Source organism: Watersipora subatra, chromosome 8 (genome assembly GCF_963576615.1).
Source record: "Watersipora subatra chromosome 8, tzWatSuba1.1, whole genome shotgun sequence".
NCBI lineage: Eukaryota > Metazoa > Bryozoa > Gymnolaemata > Cheilostomatida > Watersiporidae > Watersipora > Watersipora subatra.
In genome coordinates this window covers 25576763-25595947 of record NC_088715.1, presented here as the reverse complement: position 1 = coordinate 25595947, position 19185 = coordinate 25576763, and the positions used below count along the sequence as shown (strand labels likewise).

The 19185-nt window shown below is 38.6% G+C and overlaps 3 non-coding genes across 3 annotated transcripts; all 3 read left to right on the top strand.

Annotated features, from left to right (window-relative positions):
- Window positions 1-12754: 12754 nt before the first annotated feature.
- Window positions 12755-12828, top strand: Trnan-guu (transfer RNA asparagine (anticodon GUU)). Its single transcript has one exon. It is a non-coding gene; the product is annotated as a tRNA-Asn (tRNA).
- Window positions 12829-15397: 2569 nt separating this feature from the next.
- Trnan-auu (transfer RNA asparagine (anticodon AUU)) lies at window positions 15398-15471 on the top strand. The gene has a single exon. It is a non-coding gene; the product is annotated as a tRNA-Asn (tRNA).
- A 1242-nt stretch (window positions 15472-16713) lies between these two features.
- Trnan-guu (transfer RNA asparagine (anticodon GUU)) lies at window positions 16714-16787 on the top strand. The gene has a single exon. It is a non-coding gene; the product is annotated as a tRNA-Asn (tRNA).
- The last annotated feature ends 2398 nt before the right edge of the window (window positions 16788-19185 follow it).

The window sequence follows — 19185 nt, the reverse complement described above, 5'->3', positions numbered from 1 at the left end:
CGTTGCTCGTTTCAGCGATTAAATATATTCTGACATCTCGTCTTTTTGGCGCATGTCGGTAGCACGATCGTTTGCTAACCGAACAGCTGGTAGTTGAATTTCTGCTATTGACGATTGTTTTTAATTTTAATAGAAGCAGTATTAAAAACCAGCAAATGATTTGTTGTCATGCTCGTTTCACAGATTAAATAGTCTGATATCTTGTCTCTGTGGTGCATTCGGTTAGCGTGTTCGGCTGTTAACCGAAAGGTTGGTGGTTCAAGCCCACCCAGGGATGAGCCCTTATAATTTTGGCACAATCACTAAGAAAACTCTTGAAAACAAATTTTAGTGTTGCCCATTTCACAGATTAAATATATTCTGCCATGTTATCGTTGTGGTGCATGGCGGTAGCACGTTCGGTTGGTAACCGAACAGTTGGTGGTTGAACTTCTGGCATTGATGATTGTTTTTAATTTTAATAGAAATAGTATTAAAAACCAGCAAATGATTTGTTGTCATGCTCGTTTCACAGATTAAATAGTCTGATATCTTGTCTTTGTGGTGCAATCGGTTAGCGCGTTCGGCTGTTAACCGAAAGGTTGGTGGTTCAAGCCCACCCAGGGACGAGCACTTATAATTTTGGCACAATCACTATGATAACTCTTGAAAATAAATTCTAGTATTGCTCATTTCACAGATTAAATATATTCTGACATCTCGTTTTTTTGGCGCTTGTCGGTAGCACGATCGTTTGGTAACCGAACAGTTGGTGGTTGAACTTCTGCCATTGACGATTGTTTTTAATTTTAATAGAAATAGTATTAAAAACCAGCAAATGTCTTGTTGTCATGCTCGTTTCACAGATTAAATAGTCTGATATCTTGTCTCTGTGGTGCAATCGGTTAGTGCGTTCGGCTGTTAATCGAAAGGTTGGTGGTTCAAGCCCACCCAGGGATGAGACCTTATAATTTTGGTACATGCACTATTGTAAGTCTTGAAAATAAATTTTAGCGTTGCTCGTTTCAGCGATTAAATATATTCTGACATCTCGTCTTTTTGGCGCATGTCGGTAGCACGATCGTTTGCTAACCGAACAGCTGGTAGTTGAATTTCTGCTATTGACGATTGTTTTTAATTTTAATAGAAGCAGTATTAAAAACCAGCAAATGATTTGTTGTCATGCTCGTTTCACAGATTAAATAGTCTGATATCTTGTCTCTGTGGTGCATTCGGTTAGCGTGTTCGGCTGTTAACCGAAAGGTTGGTGGTTCAAGCCCACCCAGGGATGAGCCCTTATAATTTTGGCACAATCACTAAGAAAACTCTTGAAAACAAATTTTAGTGTTGCCCATTTCACAGATTAAATATATTCTGACATCTCGTCTTTTTGGCGCATGTCGGTAGCACGATCGTTTGCTAACCGAACAGTTGGTGGTTGAACTTCTGGCATTGATGATTGTTTTTAATTTTAATAGAAATAGTATTAAAAACCAGCAAATGATTTGTTGTCATGCTCGTTTCACAGATTAAATAGTCTGATATCTTGTCTCTGTGGTGCAATCGGTTAGTGCGTTCGGCTGTTAACCGAAAGGTTGGTGCTTCAAGCCTACCCAGGGACGAGCCCTTATAATTTTCGTACATGCACTATTGTAAGTCTTGAAAATAATTTTTAGCATTGCTCGTTTCAATGATTAAATATATTCTGACAGTCTTTTTGGCACATGTCGGTAGCACGATCCTTTGGTAACCGAACAGTTGGTGGTTGAACTTCTGGCATTGACGATTGTTTTTAATTTTAATGGAAATAGTATTAAAAACCAACAAATGATTTGTTGTCATGCTCGTTTCACAGATTAAATAGTCTGATATCTTGTCTCTGTGGTGCAATCGGTTAGCGCGTTCGGCTGTTAACCGAAAGGTTGGTGGTTCAAGCCCACCCAGGGATGAGCCCTTATAATTTTGGCACAGTCACTATGATAACTCTTGAAAATAAATTTTAGTATTGCTCATTTCACATAATAAATATATTCTGACATCTCGTCTTTTTGGCGCATGTCGGTAGCACGATCGTTTGCTAACCGAACAGTTGGTAGTTGAATTTCCGCCATTGACGATTGTTTTTAATTTTAATAGAAGCAGTATTAAAAACCAGCACATGATTTGTTGTCATGCTCGTTTCACAGATTCAATCGTCTGATATGATGTCTCTGTCACTAAATCGGTTAATGCATTCGGCTGTTAATCGAAAAGTTGGTGGTTCAAGCACACCCAGGGACGAGCCATAATAATTTTGGCACACTCAGTATTATAACTCTTGAAATTAAAACTTTGTCATGCTCGTTTAACAGATTAGGTATTCTGCCATGTTATCTTTGGGGTGCATGGCGGTAGCACGTTCGGTTGGTGACCGAACAGTTGGTGGTTGAAATTCTGGAATCGATGATTGTTTTTAATTTTAATAGAAATAGTATTTAAAACCAGCAAATGTCTTGTTGTCATGCTCGTTTCACAGAATCAATCGTCTGATATGATGTCTCTGTCACTAAATCGGTTATTGCATTCGGCTGTTAATCGAAAGGTTGGTGGTTCAAGCCCACCCAGGGACGAGTCCTTATAATTTTGGCACAATCACTAAGAAAACTCTTGAAAACAAATTTTATTGTTGCTCATTTCACAGATTAAATATATTCTGCCATGTTATTTTTGTGGTGCATGGCGGTAGCACGTTCGGTTGGTAACCGAACAGTTGGTGGTTGAACTTCTGGCATTGACAATTGTTTTTAATTTTAATGGAAATAGTATTAAAAACTAGCAAATGCTTTGTTGTCATGCTCGTTTCACAGATTAAATAGTCTGATATCTTGTCTCTGTGGTGCAATCGGTTAGCGCGTTCGGCTGTTAACCGAAAGGTTGATGGTTCAAGCCCACCCAGGGACGAGCCCTTATAATTTTAGTACATGCACTATTGTAAGTCTTGAAAATAATTTTTAGCATTGCTCGTTTCAACGATTAAATATATTCTGACATGTCGTCTTTTTGGCACATGTCGGTAGCACGATCGTTTGGTAACCGAACAGTTGGTGGTTGAACTTCTGGCATTGACAATTGTTTTTAATTTTAATAGAAGCAGTATTAAAAAAGCAGCAAATGATTTGTTGTCATGCTCGTTTCACAGGTTAAATAGTCTGATATCTTGTCTCTGTGGTGCAATCGGTTAGCGCGTTCGGCTGTTAACCGAAAGGTTGGTGGTTCTAGCCCACCCAGGGACGAGCCCTTATAATTTTGGTACATGCACCATTGTATGTCTTGAAAATAATTTTTAGCATTGCTCGTTTCAACGATTAAATATATTCTGACATCTCGTTTTTTTGGCGCTTGTCGGTAGCACGATCGTTAGCTAACCGAACAGTTGGTAGTTGAATTTCTGCCATTGACAATTGTTTTTAATTTTAATGGAAATAGTATTAAAAACTAGCAAATGCTTTGTTGTCATGCTCGTTTCACAGATTAAATAGTCTGATATCTTGTCTCTGTGGTGCAATCGGTTAGTGCGTTCGGCCGTTAACCGAAAGGTTGGTGGTTCAAGCCCACCCAGGGACGAGCACTTATAATTTTGGCACAGTCACTATGATAACTCTTGAAAATAAATTCTAGTATTGCTCATTTCACAGATTAAATATATTCTGACATCTCGTTTTTTTGGCGCTTGTCGGTAGCACGATTGTTTGCTAACCGAACAGTTGGTAGTTGAATTTCTGCCATTGACGATTGTTTTTAATTTTAATAGAAATAGTATTAAAAACCAGCAAATGATTTGTTGTCACGCTCGTTTCACAGATTAAATAGTCTGATATCTTGTCTCTGTGGCGCAATCGGTTAGCGTGTTCGGCTGTTAACCGAAAGATTGGTGGTTCAAGCCCACCCAGGGACGAGTCCTTATAATTTTCGTACATGCACTATTGTAAGTCTTGAAAATAATTTTTAGCATTGCTCGTTTCAACGATTAAATATATTCTGACAGTCTTTTTGGCACATGTCGGTAGCACGATCGTTTGGTAACCGAACAGTTGGTGGTTGAACTTCTGGCATTGACGATTGTTTTTAATTTTAATGGAAATAGTATTAAAAACCAGCAAATGATTTGTTGTCATGCTCGTTTCACAGATTAAATAGTCTGATATCTTGTCTCTGTGGTGCAATCGGTTAGCGCGTTCGGCTGTTAACCGAAAGGTTGGTGGTTCAAGCCCACCCAGGGATGAGCCCTTATAATTTTGGCACAGTCACTATGATAACTCTTGAAAATAAATTTTAGTATTGCTCATTTCACAGAATAAATATATTCTGACATCTCGTCTTTTTGGCGCATGTCGGTAGCACGATCGTTTGCTAACCGAACAGTTGGTAGTTGAATTTCCGCCATTGACGATTGTTTTTAATTTTAATAGAAGCTGTATTAACAACCAGCACATGATTTGTTGTCATGCTCGTTTCACAGATTCAATCGTCTGATATGATGTCTCTGTCACTAAATCGGTTAATGCATTCGGCTGTTAATCGAAAAGTTGGTGGTTCAAGCACACCCAGGGACGAGCCCTAATAATTTTGGCACACTCAGTATTATAACTCTTGAAATTAAAACTTTGTCATGCTCGTTTAACAGATTAGGTATTCTGCCATGTTATCTTTGGGGTGCATGGCGGTAGCACGTTCGGTTGGTGGCCGAACAGTTGGTGGTTGAAATTCTGGAATCGATGATTGTTTTTAATTTTAATAGAAATAGTATTTAAAACCAGCAAATGTCTTGTTGTCATGCTCGTTTCACAGATTCAATCGTCTGATATGATGTCTCTGTCACTAAATCGGTTAATGCATTCGGCTGTTAATCGAAAAGTTGGTGGTTCAAGCACACCCAGTGACGAGCCCTAATAAATTTGGCACAGTCAGTATTATAACTCTTGAAATTAAAACTTTGTCATGCTCGTTTAACAGATTAGGTATTCTGCCATGTTCTCTTTGGGGTGCATGGCGGTAGCACGTTCGGTTGGTGACCGAACAGTTGGTGGTTGAACTTCTGGCATTGACGATTGTTTTTAATTTTAATGGAAATAGTATTAAAAACCAGCAAATGTCTTGTTGTCATGCTCGTTTCACAGATTCAATCGTCTGATATGATGTCTCTGTGGTTCAATCGGTTAGTGCGTTCGGCTGTTAATCGAAAGGTTGGTGGTTCAAGCCCACCCAGGGATGAGTCCTTATAATTTTGGTACATGCACTATTGTAAGTCTTGAAAATAATTTTTAGCATTGCTCGTTTCAACGATTAAATATATTCTGACATGTCGTCTTTTTGGCACATGTCGGTAGCACGAGCGTTTGGTAACCGAACAGTTGGTGGTTGAACTTCTGGCATTGACGATTGTTTTTAATTTTAATAGAAATAGTATTAAAAACCAGCAAATGTCTTGTTGTCATGCTCGTTTCACAGATTAAATAGTCTGATATCTTGTCTCTGTGGTGCAATCGGTTAGTGCGTTCGGCTGTTAATCGAAAGGTTGGTGGTTCAAGCCCACCCAGGGATGAGTCCTTATAATTTTGGTACATGCACTATTGTAAGTCTTGAAAACAAATTTTAGCATTGCTCGTTTCAGCGATTAAATATATTCTGACATCTCGTCTTTTTGGCGCATGTCGGTAGCACGATCGTTTGCTAACCGAACAGCTGGTAGTTGAATTTCTGCTATTGACGATTGTTTTTAATTTTAATAGAAGCAGTATTAAAAACCAGCAAATGATTTGTTGTCATGCTCGTTTCACAGATTAAATAGTCTGATATCTTGTCTCTGTGGTGCATTCGGTTAGCGTGTTCGGCTGTTAACCGAAAGGTTGGTGGTTCAAGCCCACCCAGGGATGAGCCCTTATAATTTTGGCACAATCACTAAGAAAACTCTTGAAAACAAATTTTAGTGTTGCCCATTTCACAGATTAAATATATTCTGCCATGTTATCTTTGTGGTGCATGGCGGTAGCACGTTCGGTTGGTAACCGAACAGTTGGTGGTTGAACTTCTGGCATTGATGATTGTTTTTAATTTTAATAGAAATAGTATTAAAAACCAGCAAATGATTTGTTGTCATGCTCGTTTCACAGATTAAATAGTCTGATATCTTGTCTTTGTGGTGCAATCGGTTAGTGCGTTCGGCTGTTAACCGAAAGGTTGGTGGTTCAAGCCCACCCAGGGACGAGCACTTATAATTTTGGCACAATCACTATGATAACTCTTGAAAATAAATTCTAGTATTGCTCATTTCACAGATTAAATATATTCTGACATCTCGTTTTTTTGGCGCTTGTCGGTAGCACGATCGTTTGGTAACCGAACAGTTGGTGGTTGAACTTCTGCCATTGACGATTGTTTTTAATTTTAATAGAAATAGTATTAAAAACCAGCAAATGTCTTGTTGTCATGCTCGTTTCACAGATTAAATAGTCTGATATCTTGTCTCTGTGGTGCAATCGGTTAGTGCGTTCGGCTGTTAATCGAAAGGTTGGTGGCTCAAGCCCACCCAGGGATGAGACCTTATAATTTTGGTACATGCACTATTGTAAATCTTGAAAATAAATTTTAGCGTTGCTCGTTTCAGCGATTAAATATATTCTGACATCTCGTCTTTTTGGCGCATGTCGGTAGCACGATCGTTTGCTAACCGAACAGCTGGTAGTTGAATTTCTGCTATTGACGATTGTTTTTAATTTTAATAGAAGCAGTATTAAAAACCAGCAAATGATTTGTTGTCATGCTCGTTTCACAGATTAAATAGTCTGATATCTTGTCTCTGTGGTGCATTCGGTTAGCGTGTTCGGCTGTTAACCGAAAGGTTGGTGGTTCAAGCCCACCCAGGGATGAGCCCTTATAATTTTGGCACAATCACTAAGAAAACTCTTGAAAACAAATTTTAGTGTTGCCCATTTCACAGATTAAATATATTCTGACATCTCGTCTTTTTGGCGCATGTCGGTAGCACGATCGTTTGCTAACCGAACAGTTGGTGGTTGAACTTCTGGCATTGATGATTGTTTTTAATTTTAATAGAAATAGTATTAAAAACCAGCAAATGATTTGTTGTCATGCTCGTTTCACAGATTAAATAGTCTGATATCTTGTCTCTGTGGTGCAATCGGTTAGTGCGTTCGGCTGTTAACCGAAAGGTTGGTGCTTCAAGCCTACCCAGGGACGAGCCCTTATAATTTTCGTACATGCACTATTGTAAGTCTTGAAAATAATTTTTAGCATTGCTCGTTTCAATGATTAAATATATTCTGACAGTCTTTTTGGCACATGTCGGTAGCACGATCCTTTGGTAACCGAACAGTTGGTGGTTGAACTTCTGGCATTGACGATTGTTTTTAATTTTAATGGAAATAGTATTAAAAACCAACAAATGATTTGTTGTCATGCTCGTTTCACAGATTAAATAGTCTGATATCTTGTCTCTGTGGTGCAATCGGTTAGCGCGTTCGGCTGTTAACCGAAAGGTTGGTGGTTCAAGCCCACCCAGGGATGAGCCCTTATAATTTTGGCACAGTCACTATGATAACTCTTGAAAATAAATTTTAGTATTGCTCATTTCACATAATAAATATATTCTGACATCTCGTCTTTTTGGCGCATGTCGGTAGCACGATCGTTTGCTAACCGAACAGTTGGTAGTTGAATTTCCGCCATTGACGATTGTTTTTAATTTTAATAGAAGCAGTATTAAAAACCAGCACATGATTTGTTGTCATGCTCGTTTCACAGATTCAATCGTCTGATATGATGTCTCTGTCACTAAATCGGTTAATGCATTCGGCTGTTAATCGAAAAGTTGGTGGTTCAAGCACACCCAGGGGCGAGCCCTAATAATTTTGGCACACTCAGTATTATAACTCTTGAAATTAAAACCTTGTCATGCTCGTTTAACAGATTAGGTATTCTGCCATGTTATCTTTGGGGTGCATGGCGGTAGCACGTTCGGTTGGTGACCGAACAGTTGGTGGTTGAAATTCTGGAATCGATGATTGTTTTTAATTTTAATAGAAATAGTATTTAAAACCAGCAAATGTCTTGTTGTCATGCTCGTTTCACAGAATCAATCGTCTGATATGATGTCTCTGTCACTAAATCGGTTAATGCATTCGGCTGTTAATCGAAAGGTTGGTGGTTCAAGCCCACCCAGGGACGAGTCCTTATAATTTTGGCACAATCACTAAGAAAACTCTTGAAAACAAATTTTATTGTTGCTCATTTCACAGATTAAATATATTCTGCCATGTTATTTTTGTGGTGAATGGCGGTAGCACGTTCGGTTGGTAACCGAACAGTTGGTGGTTGAACTTCTGGCATTGACAATTGTTTTTAATTTTAATGGAAATAGTATTAAAAACTAGCAAATGCTTTGTTGTCATGCTCGTTTCACAGGTTAAATAGTCTGATATCTTGTCTCTGTGGTGCAATCGGTTAGCGCGTTCGGCTGTTAACCGAAAGGTTGGTGGTTCTAGCCCACCCAGGGACGAGCCCTTATAATTTTGGTACATGCACTATTGTAGGTCTTGAAAATAATTTTTAGCATTGCTCGTTTCAACGATTAAATATATTCTGACATCTCGTTTTTTTGGCGCTTGTCGGTAGCACGATCGTTAGCTAACCGAACAGTTGGTAGTTGAATTTCTGCCATTGACAATTGTTTTTAATTTTAATGGAAATAGTATTAAAAACTAGCAAATGCTTTGTTGTCATGCTCGTTTCACAGATTAAATAGTCTGATATCTTGTCTCTGTCGCGCAATCGGTTAGCGCATTCGGCTGTTAACCGAAAGGTTGGTGGTTCAAGCCCACCCAGGGACGAGCACTTATAATTTTGGCACAGTCACTATGATAACTCTTGAAAATAAATTCTAGTATTGCTCATTTCACAGATTAAATATATTCTGACATCTCGTTTTTTTGGCGCTTGTCGGTAGCACGATCGTTTGCTAACCGAACAGTTGGTAGTTGAATTTCCGCCATTAACGATTGTTTTTAATTTTAATAGAAGCAGTATTAAAAACCAGCACATGATTTGTTCTCATGCTCGTTTCACAGATTCAATCGTCTGATATGATGTCTCTGTCACTAAATCGGTTAATGCATTCGGCTGTTAATCGAAAAGTTGGTGGTTCAACACACCCAGTGACGAGCCCTAATAATTTTGGCACACTCAGTATTATAACTCTTGAAATTAAAACTTTGTCATGCTCGTTTAACAGATTAGGTATTCTGCCACGTTATCTTTGTGGTGCATGGCGGTAGCACGTTCGGTTGGTGACCGAACAGTTGGTGGTTGAAATTCTGGAATCGATGATTGTTTTTAATTTTAATAGAAATAGTATTTAAAACCAGCAAATGTCTTGTTGTCATGCTCGTTTCACAGATTAAATAGTCTGATATCTTGTCTCTGTGGTGCAATCGGTTAGTGCGTTCGGCTGTTAATCGAAAGGTTGGTGGTTCAAGCCCACCCAGGGACGAGTCCTTATAATTTTGGTACATGCAATATTGTAAGTCTTAAAAATAATTTTTAGCGTTGCTCGTTTCAGCGATTAAATATATTCTGACATCTCGTCTTTTTGGCGCATGTCGGTAGCACGATCGTTTGCTAACCGAACAGCTGGTAGTTGAATTTCTGCTATTGACGATTGTTTTTAATTTTAATAGAAGCAGTATTAAAAACCAGCAAATGATTTGTTGTCATGCTCCTTTCACAGATTAAATAGTTTGATATCTTGTCTCTGTGGTGCATTCGGTTAGCGTGTTCGGCTGTTAACCGAAAGGTTGGTGGTTCAAGCCCACCCAGGGATGAGCCCTTATAATTTTGGCACAATCACTAAGAAAACTCTTGAAAACAAATTTTATTGTTGCTCATTTCACAGATTAAATATATTCTGCCATGTTATTTTTGTGGTGCATGGCGGTAGCACGTTCGGTTGGTAACCGAACAGTTGGTGGTTGAACTTCTGGCATTGACAATTGTTTTTAATTTTAATGGAAATAGTATTAAAAACTAGCAAATGCTTTGTTGTCATGCTCGTTTCACAGATTAAATAGTCTGATATCTTGTCTCTGTGGTGCAATCGGTGAGCGCGTTCGGCTGTTAACCGAAAGGTTGATGGTTCAAGCCCACCCAGGGACGACCCCTTATAATTTTAGTACATGCACTATTGTAAGTCTTGAAAATAATTTTTAGCATTGCTCGTTTCAACGATTAAATATATTCTGACATGTCGTCTTTTTGGCACATGTCGGTAGCACGATCGTTTGGTAACCGAACAGTTGGTGGTTGAACTTCTGGCATTGACAATTGTCTTTAATTTTAATAGAAGCAGTATTAAAAAAGCAGCAAATGATTTGTTGTCATGCTCGTTTCACAGGTTAAATAGTCTGATATGTTGTCTCTGTGGTGCAATCGGTTAGTGCGTTCGGCTGTTAACCGAAAGGTTGGTGGTTCTAGCCCACCCAGGGACGAGCCCTTATAATTTTGGTACATGCACTATTGTAAGTCTTGAAAATAATTTTTAGCATTGCTCGTTTCAACGATTAAATATATTCTGACATCTCGTTTTTTTGGCGCTTGTCGGTAGCACGATCGTTTGCTAACCGAACAGTTGGTAGTTGAATTTCTGCCATTGACAATTGTTTTTAATTTTAATGGAAATAGTATTAAAAACTAGGAAATGCTTTGTTGTCATGCTCGTTTCACAGATTAAATAGTCTGATATCTTGTCTCTGTCGCGCAATCGGTTAGCGCGTTCGGCTGTTAACCGAAAGATTGTTGGTTCAAGCCCACCCAGGGACGAGTCCTTATAATTTTCGTACATGCACTATTGTAAGTCTTGAAAATAATTTTTAGCATTGCTCGTTTCAACGATTAAATATATTCTGACAGTCTTTTTGGCACATGTCGGTAGCACGATCGTTTGGTAACCGAACAGTTGGTGGTTGAACTTCTGGCATTGACGTTTGTTTTTAATTTTAATGGAAATAGTATTAAAAACCAGCAAATGATTTGTTGTCATGCTCATTTCACAGATTAAATAGTCTGATATCTTGTCTCTGTGGTGCAATCGGTTAGCGCGTTCGGCTGTTAACCGAAAGGTTGGTGGTTCAAGCCCACCCAGGGATGAGCCCTTATAATTTTGGCACAGTCACTATGATAACTCTTGAAAATAAATTTTAGTATTGCTCATTTCACAGAATAAATATATTCTGACATCCCGTTTTTTTGGCGCATGTCGGTAGCACGATCGTTTGCTAACCGAACAGTTGGTAGTTGAATTTCCGCCATTAACGATTGTTTTTAATTTTAATAGAAGCAGTATTAACAACCAGCACATGATTTGTTGTCATGCTCGTTTCACAGATTCAATCGTCTGATATGATGTCTCTGTCACTAAATCGGTTAATGCATTCGGCTGTTAATCGAAAAGTTGGTGGTTCAAGCACACCCAAGGACGAGCCCTAATAATTTTGGCACACTCAGTATTATAACTCTTGAAAATAAAACTTTTTCATGCTCGTTTAACAGATTAGGTATTCTGCCATGTTATCTTTGGGGTGCATGGCGGTAGCACGTTCGGTTGGTGACCGAACAGTTGGTGGTTGAACTTCTGGCATTGACGATTGTTTTTAATTTTAATGGAAATAGTATTAAAAACCAGCAAATGTCTTGTTGTCATGCTCGTTTCACAGATTAAATAGTCTGATATCTTGTCTCTGTGGTGCAATCGGTTAGTGCGTTCGGCTGTTAATCGAAAGGTTGGTGGTTCAAGCCCACCCAGGGATGAGTCCTTATAATTTTGGTACATGCACTATTGTAAGTCTTGAAAGTAATTTTTAGCGTTGCTCGTTTCAGCGATTAAATATATTCTGACATTTCGTCTTTTTGGCACATGTCGGTAGCACGATCGTTTGGTAACCGAACAGTTGGTGGTTGAACTTCTGGCATTGACGATTGTTTTTAATTTAAATGGAAATAGTATTAAAAACTAGCAAATGCTTTGTTGTCATGCTCGTTTCACAGATTAAATAGTCTGATATCTTGTCTCTGTGGTGCAATCGGTTTGCGCGTTCGGCTGTTAACCGAAAGGTTGGTGGTTCAAGCCCACCCAGGGACGAGAACTTATAATTTTGGCACAGTCACTATGATAACTCTTGAAAATAAATTTTAGTGTTGCTCATTTCACAGATTAAATATATTCTGACATCTCGTTTTTTTGGCGCTTGTCGGTAGCACGATCGTTTGCTAACCGAACAGTTGGTAGTTGAATTTCTGCCATTGACGATTGTTTTTAATTTTAATAGAAATAGTATTAAAAACCAGCAAATGATTTGTTCTCACGCTCGTTTCACAGATTAAATAGTCTGATATCTTGTCTCTGTGGCGCAATCGGTTAGCGTGTTCGGCTGTTAACCGAAAGATTGGTGGTTCAAGCCCACCCAGGGACGAACCCTTATAATTTTGGTACATGCACTATTGTAAGTCTTGAAAATAATTTTTGGCGATGCTCGTTTCAGCGATTAAATATATTCTGACATGTCGTCTTTTTGGCACATGTCGGTAGCACGATCGTTTGGTAACCGAACAGTTGGTGGTTAAACTTCTGGCATTGACGATTGTTTTTAATTTTAATGGAAATAGTATTATAAACTAGCAAATGCTTTGTTGTCATGCTCGTTTCACAGATTAAATAGTCTGATATCTTGTCTCTGTGGCGCAATCGGTTAGCGCGTTCGGCTGTTAACTGAAAGGTTGGTGGTTCAAGCCCACCCAGGGACGAGCACTTATAATTTTGGCACAGTCACTATGATAACTCTTGAAAATAAATTTTAGTATTGCTCATTTCACAGATTAAATATATTGTGACATCTCGATTTTTTGGCGCTTGTCGGTAGCACGATCGTTTGCTAACCGAACAGTTGGTAGTTGAATTTCTGCCATTGACGATTGTTTTTAATTTTAATAGAAATAGTATTAAAAACCAGCAAATGATTTGTTGTCACGCTCGTTTCACAGATTAAATAGTCTGATATCTTGTCTCTGTGGTGCAATCAGTTAGCGCGTTCGGCTGTTAACCGAAAGATTGGTGGTTCAAGCCCACCCAGGGACGAGTCCTTATAATTTTCGTACATGCACTATTGTAAGTCTTGAAAGTAATTTTTAGCATTGCTCGTTTCAACGATTAAATATATTCTGACAGTCTTTTTGGCACATGTCGGTAGCACGATCGTTTGGTAACCGAACAGTTGGTGGTTGAACTTCTGGCATTGACGATTGTTTTTAATTTTAATGGAAATAGTATTAAATACCAGCAAATGATTTGTTGTCATGCTCGTTTCACAGATTAAAAAGTCTGATATCTTGTCTCTGTGGCGCAATCGGTTAGTGCGTTCGGCTGTTAACTGAAAGGTTGGTGGTTCAAGCCCACCCAGGGATGAGCCCTTATAATTTTGGCACAGTCACTATGATAACTCTTGAAAATAAATTTTAGTATTGCTCATTTCACAGAATAAATATATTCTGACATCTCGTCTTTTTGGCGCATGTCGGTAGCACGATCGTTTGCTAACCGAACAGTTGGTAGTTGAATTTCCGCCATTGATGATTGTTTTTAATTTTAAAAGAAATAGTATTAAAAACCAGCAAATGATTTGTTGTCATGCTCGTTTCACAGATTAAATAGTCTGATATCTTGTCTCTGTGGTGCAATCGGTTAGCGCGTTCGGCTGTTAACCGAAAGGTTGGTGGTTCAAGCCCACCCAGGGATGAGCCCTTATAATTTTAGCACAATCACTAAGAAAACTTTTGAAAACAAATTTTATTGTTGCTCATTTCACAGATTAAGTATATTCTGCCATGTTATTTTTGTGGTGCATGGCGGTAGCACGTTCGGTTGGTAACCGAACAGTTGGTGGTTGAACTTCTGGCATTGACAATTGTTTTTAATTTTAATAGAAGCAGTATTAAAAAAGCAGCAAGTGCTTTGTTGTCATGCTCGTTTCACAGACTAAATAGTCTGATATGATGTCTCTGTCACTAAATCGGTTAATGCATTCGGCTGTTAATCGAAAAGTTGGTGGTTCAAGCACACCCAGGGACGAGCCCTAATAATTTTGGCACACTCAGTATTATAACTCTTGAAATTAAAACTTTGTCATGCTCGTTTAACAGATTAGGTATTCTGCCATGTTATCTTTGGGGTGCATGGCGGTAGCACGTTCGGTTGGTGACCGAACAGTTGGTGGTTGAAATTCTGGCATTGACAATTGTTTTTAATTTTAATAGAAGCAGTATTAAAAAAGCAGCAAATGCTTTGTTGTCATGCTCGTTTCACAGACTAAATAGTCTGATATGATGTCTCTGTCACTAAATCGGTTAATGCATTCGGCTGTTAATCGAAAAGTTGGTGGTTCAAGCACACCCAGGGACGAGCCCTAATAATTTTGGCACACTCAGTATTATAACTCTTGAAATTAAAACTTTGTCATGCTCGTTTAACAGATTAGGTATTCTGCCATGTTATCTTTGGGGTGCATGGCGGTAGCACGTTCGGTTGGTGACCGAACAGTTGGTGGTTGAAATTCTGGAATCGATGATTGTTTTTAATTTTAATAGAAATAGTATTTAAAACCAGCAAATGTCTTGTTGTCATGCTCGTTTCACAGATTAAATAGTCTGATATCTTGTCTCTGTGGTGCAATCGGTTAGTGCGTTCGGCTGTTAATCGAAAGGTTGGTGGTTCAAGCCCACCCAGGGACGAGTCCTTATAATTTTGGTACATGCACTATTGTAAGTCTTGAAAATAATTTTTAGCATTGCTCGTTTCAACGATTAAATATATTCTGACATGTCGTCTTTTTGGCACATGTCGGTAGCACGATCGTTTGGTAACCGAACAGTTGGTGGTTGAACTTCTGGCAATGACGATTGTTTTCAATTTTAATGGAAATAGTATTAAAAACCAGCAAATGTCTTGTTGTCATGCTCGTTTCACAGATTAAATAGTCTGATATCTTGTCTCTGTGGTGCAATCGGTTAGTGCGTTCGGCTGTTAATCGAAAGGTTGGTGGTTCAAGCCCACCCAGGGATGAGTCCTTATAATTTTGGTACATGCACTATTGTAAGTCTTGAAAATAATTTTTAACGTTGCTCGTTTCAGCGATTAAATATATTCTGACATTTCGTCTTTTTGGCACATGTCGGTAGCACGATCGTTTGGTAACCGAACAGTTGGTGGTTGAACTTCTGGCATTGACAATTGTTTTTAATTTTAATAGAAGCAGTATTAAAAAAGCAGCAAATGCTTTGTTGTCATGCTCGTTTCACAGACTAAATAGTCTGATATCTTGTCTCTGTGGCGCAATCGGTTAGCGCGTTCGGCTATTAACCGAAAGGTTGGTGGTTCAAGCCCACCCAGGGACGAGCACTTATAATTTTGGCACAGTCACTATGATAACTCTTGAAAATAATTTCTAGTATTGCTCATTTCACAGATTAAATATATTCTGACATCTCGTTTTTTTGGCGCTTGTCGGTAGCACGATCGTTTGCTAACCGAACAGTTGGTAGTTGAATTTCTGCCATTGACGATTGTTTTTAATTTTAATAGAAATAGTATTAAAAACCAGCAAATGATTTGTTGTCACGCTCGTTTCACAGATTAAATAGTCTGATATCTTGTCTCTGTGGTGCAATCGGTTAGCGCGTTCGGCTGTTAACCGAAATATTGGTGGTTCAAGCCCACCCAGGGACGAGTCCTTATAATTTTCGTACATGCACTATTGTAAGTCTTGAAAATAATTTTTAGCATTGCTCGTTTACACGATTAAATATATTCTGACAGTCTTTTTGGCACATGTCGGTAGCACGATCGTTTGGTAACCGAACAGTTGGTAGTTGAACTTCTGGCATTGACGATTGTTTTTAATTTTAATAGAAATAGTATTAAAAACCAGCAAATGATTTGTTGTCATGCTCGTTTCACAGATTAAATAGTCTGATATCTTGTCTCTGTGGCGCAATCGGTTAGTGCGTTCGGCTGTTAACCGAAAGATTGGTGGTTCAAGCCCACCCAGGGACGAGTCCTTATAATTTTCGTACATGCACTATTGTAAGTCTTGAAAATAATTTTTAGCATTGCTCGTTTCAACGATTAAATATATTCTGACAGTCTTTTTGGCACATGTCGGTAGCACGATCGTTTGGTAACCGAACAGTTGGTGGTTGAACTTCTGGCATTGACGATTGTTTTTAATTTTAATGGAAATAGTATTAAATACCAGCAAATGATTTGTTGTCATGCTCGTTTCACAGATTAAAAACTCAGATATCTTGTCTCTGTGGCGCAATCGGTTAGCGCGTTCGGCTGTTAACTGAAAGGTTGGTGGTTCAAGCCCACCCAGGGATGAGCCCTTATAATTTTGGCACAGTCACTATGATAACTCTTGAAAATAAATTTTAGTATTGCTCATTTCACAGAATAAATATATTCTGACATCTCGTCTTTTTGGCGCATGTCGGTAGCACGATCGTTTGCTAACCGAACAGTTGGTAGTTGAATTTCCGCCATTGATGATTGTTTTTAATTTTAAAAGAAATAGTATTAAAAACCAGCAAATGATTTGTTGTCATGCTCGTTTCACAGATTAAATAGTTTGATATCTTGTCTCTGTGGCGCAATCGGTTAGCGCGTTCGGCTGTTAACCGAAAGGTTGGTGGTTCAAGCCCACCCAGGGATGAGCCCTTATAATTTTGGCACAGTCACTATGATTACTCTTGAAAATAAATTTTATTGTTGCTCATTTCACAGAATAAATATATTCTGACATCTCGTCTTTTTGGCGCATGTCGGTAGCACGATCGTTTGTTAACCGAACAGTTGGTAGTTGAATTTCCGCCATTGACGATTGTTTTTAATTTTAATAGAAGCAGTATTAAAAACCAGCACATGATTTGTTGTCATGCTCGTTTCACAGATTCAATCGTCTGATATGATGTCTCTGTCACTAAATCGGTTAATGCATTCGGCTGTTAATCGAAAAGTTGGTGGTTCAAGCACACCCAGTGACGAGCCCTAATAATTTTGGCACACTCAGTATTATAACTCTTGAAATTAAAACTTTGTCATGCTCGTTTAACAGATTAGGTATTCTGCCATGTTATCTTTGGGGTGCATGGCGGTAGCACGTTCGGTTGGTGACCGAACAGTTGGTGGATGAAATTCTGGAATCGATGATTGTTTTTAATTTTAATAGAAATAGTATTTAAAACCAGCAAATGTCTTGTTGTCATGCTCGTTTCACAGATTAAATAGTCGGATATCTTGTCTCTGTGGTCCAATCGGTTAGTGCGTTCGGCTGTTAATCGAAAGGTTGGTGGTTCAAGCCCACCCAGGGACGAGTCCTTATAATTTTGGTACATGCACTATTGTAAGTCTTGAAAATAATTTTTAGCGTTGCTCGTTTCAGCGATTAAATATATTCTGACATCTCGTCTTTTTGGCGCATGTCGGTAGCACGATCGTTTGCTAATCGAACAGCTGGTAGTTGAATTTCTGCTATTGACGATTGTTTTTAATTTTAATAGAAATAGTATTAAAAACCAGCAAATGATTTGTTGTCACGCTCGGTTCACAGATTAAATAGTCTGATATCTTGTCTCTGTGGTGCAATCAGTTAGCGCGTTCGGCTGTTAACCGAAAGATTGGTGGTTCAAGCCCACCCAGGGACGAGTCCTTATAATTTTCGTACATGCACTATTGTAAGTCTTGAAAGTAATTTTTAGCATTGCTCGTTTCAACGATTAAATATATTCTGACAGTCTTTTTGGCACATGTCGGTAGCACGATCGTTTGGTAACCGAACAGTTGGTGGTTGAACTTCTGGCATTGACGATTGTTTTTAATTTTAATGGAAATAGTATTAAATACCAGCAAATGATTTGTTGTCATGCTCGTTTCACAGATTAAAAAGTCTGATATCTTGTCTCTGTGGTGCAATCAGTTAGCGCGTTCGGCTGTTAACCGAAAGATTGGTGGTTCAAGCCCACCCAGGGACGAGTCCTTATAATTTTCGTACATGCACTATTGTAAGTCTTGAAAATAAATTTTAGTATTGCTCATTTCACAGATTAAATATATTGTGACATCTCGATTTTTTGGCGCTTGTCGGTAGCACGATCGTTTGCTAACCGAACAGTTGGTAGTTGAATTTCTGCCATTGACGATTGTTTTTAATTTTAATAGAAATAGTATTAAAAACCAGCAAATGATTTGTTGTCACGCTCGGTTCACAGATTAAATAGTCTGATATCTTGTCTCTGTGGTGCAATCAGTTAGCGCGTTCGGCTGTTAACCGAAAGATTGGTGGTTCAAGCCCACCCAGGGACGAGTCCTTATAATTTTCGTACATGCACTATTGTAAGTCTTGAAAGTAATTTTTAGCATTGCTCGTTTCAACGATTAAATATATTCTGACAGTCTTTTTGGCACATGTCGGTAGCACGATCGTTTGGTAACCGAACAGTTGGTGGTTGAACTTCTGGCATTGACGATTGTTTTTAATTTTAATGGAAATAGTATTAAATACCAGCAAATGATTTGTTGTCATGCTCGTTTCACAGATTAAAAAGTCTGATATCTTGTCTCTGTGGCGCAATCGGATAGTGCGTTCGGCTGTTAACTGAAAGGTTGGTGGTTCAAGCCCACCCAGGGATGAGCCTTTATAATTTTGGCACAGTCACTATGATAACTCTTGAAAATAAATTTTAGTATTGCTCATTTCACAGAATAAATATATTCTGACATCTCGTCTTTTTGGCGCATGTCGGTAGCACGATCGTTTGCTAACCGAACAGTTGGTAGTTGAATTTCCGCCATTGATGATTGTTTTTAATTTTAAAAGAAATAGTATTAAAAACCAGCAAATGATTTGTTGTCATGCTCGTTTCACAGATTAAATAGTCTGATATCTTGTCTCTGTGGTGCAATCGGTTAGCGCGTTCGGCTGTTAACCGAAAGGTTGGTGGTTCAAGCCCACCCAGGGATGAGCCCTTATAATTTTAGCACAATCACTAAGAAAACTTTTGAAAACAAATTTTATTGTTGCTCATTTCACAGATTAAGTATATTCTGCCATG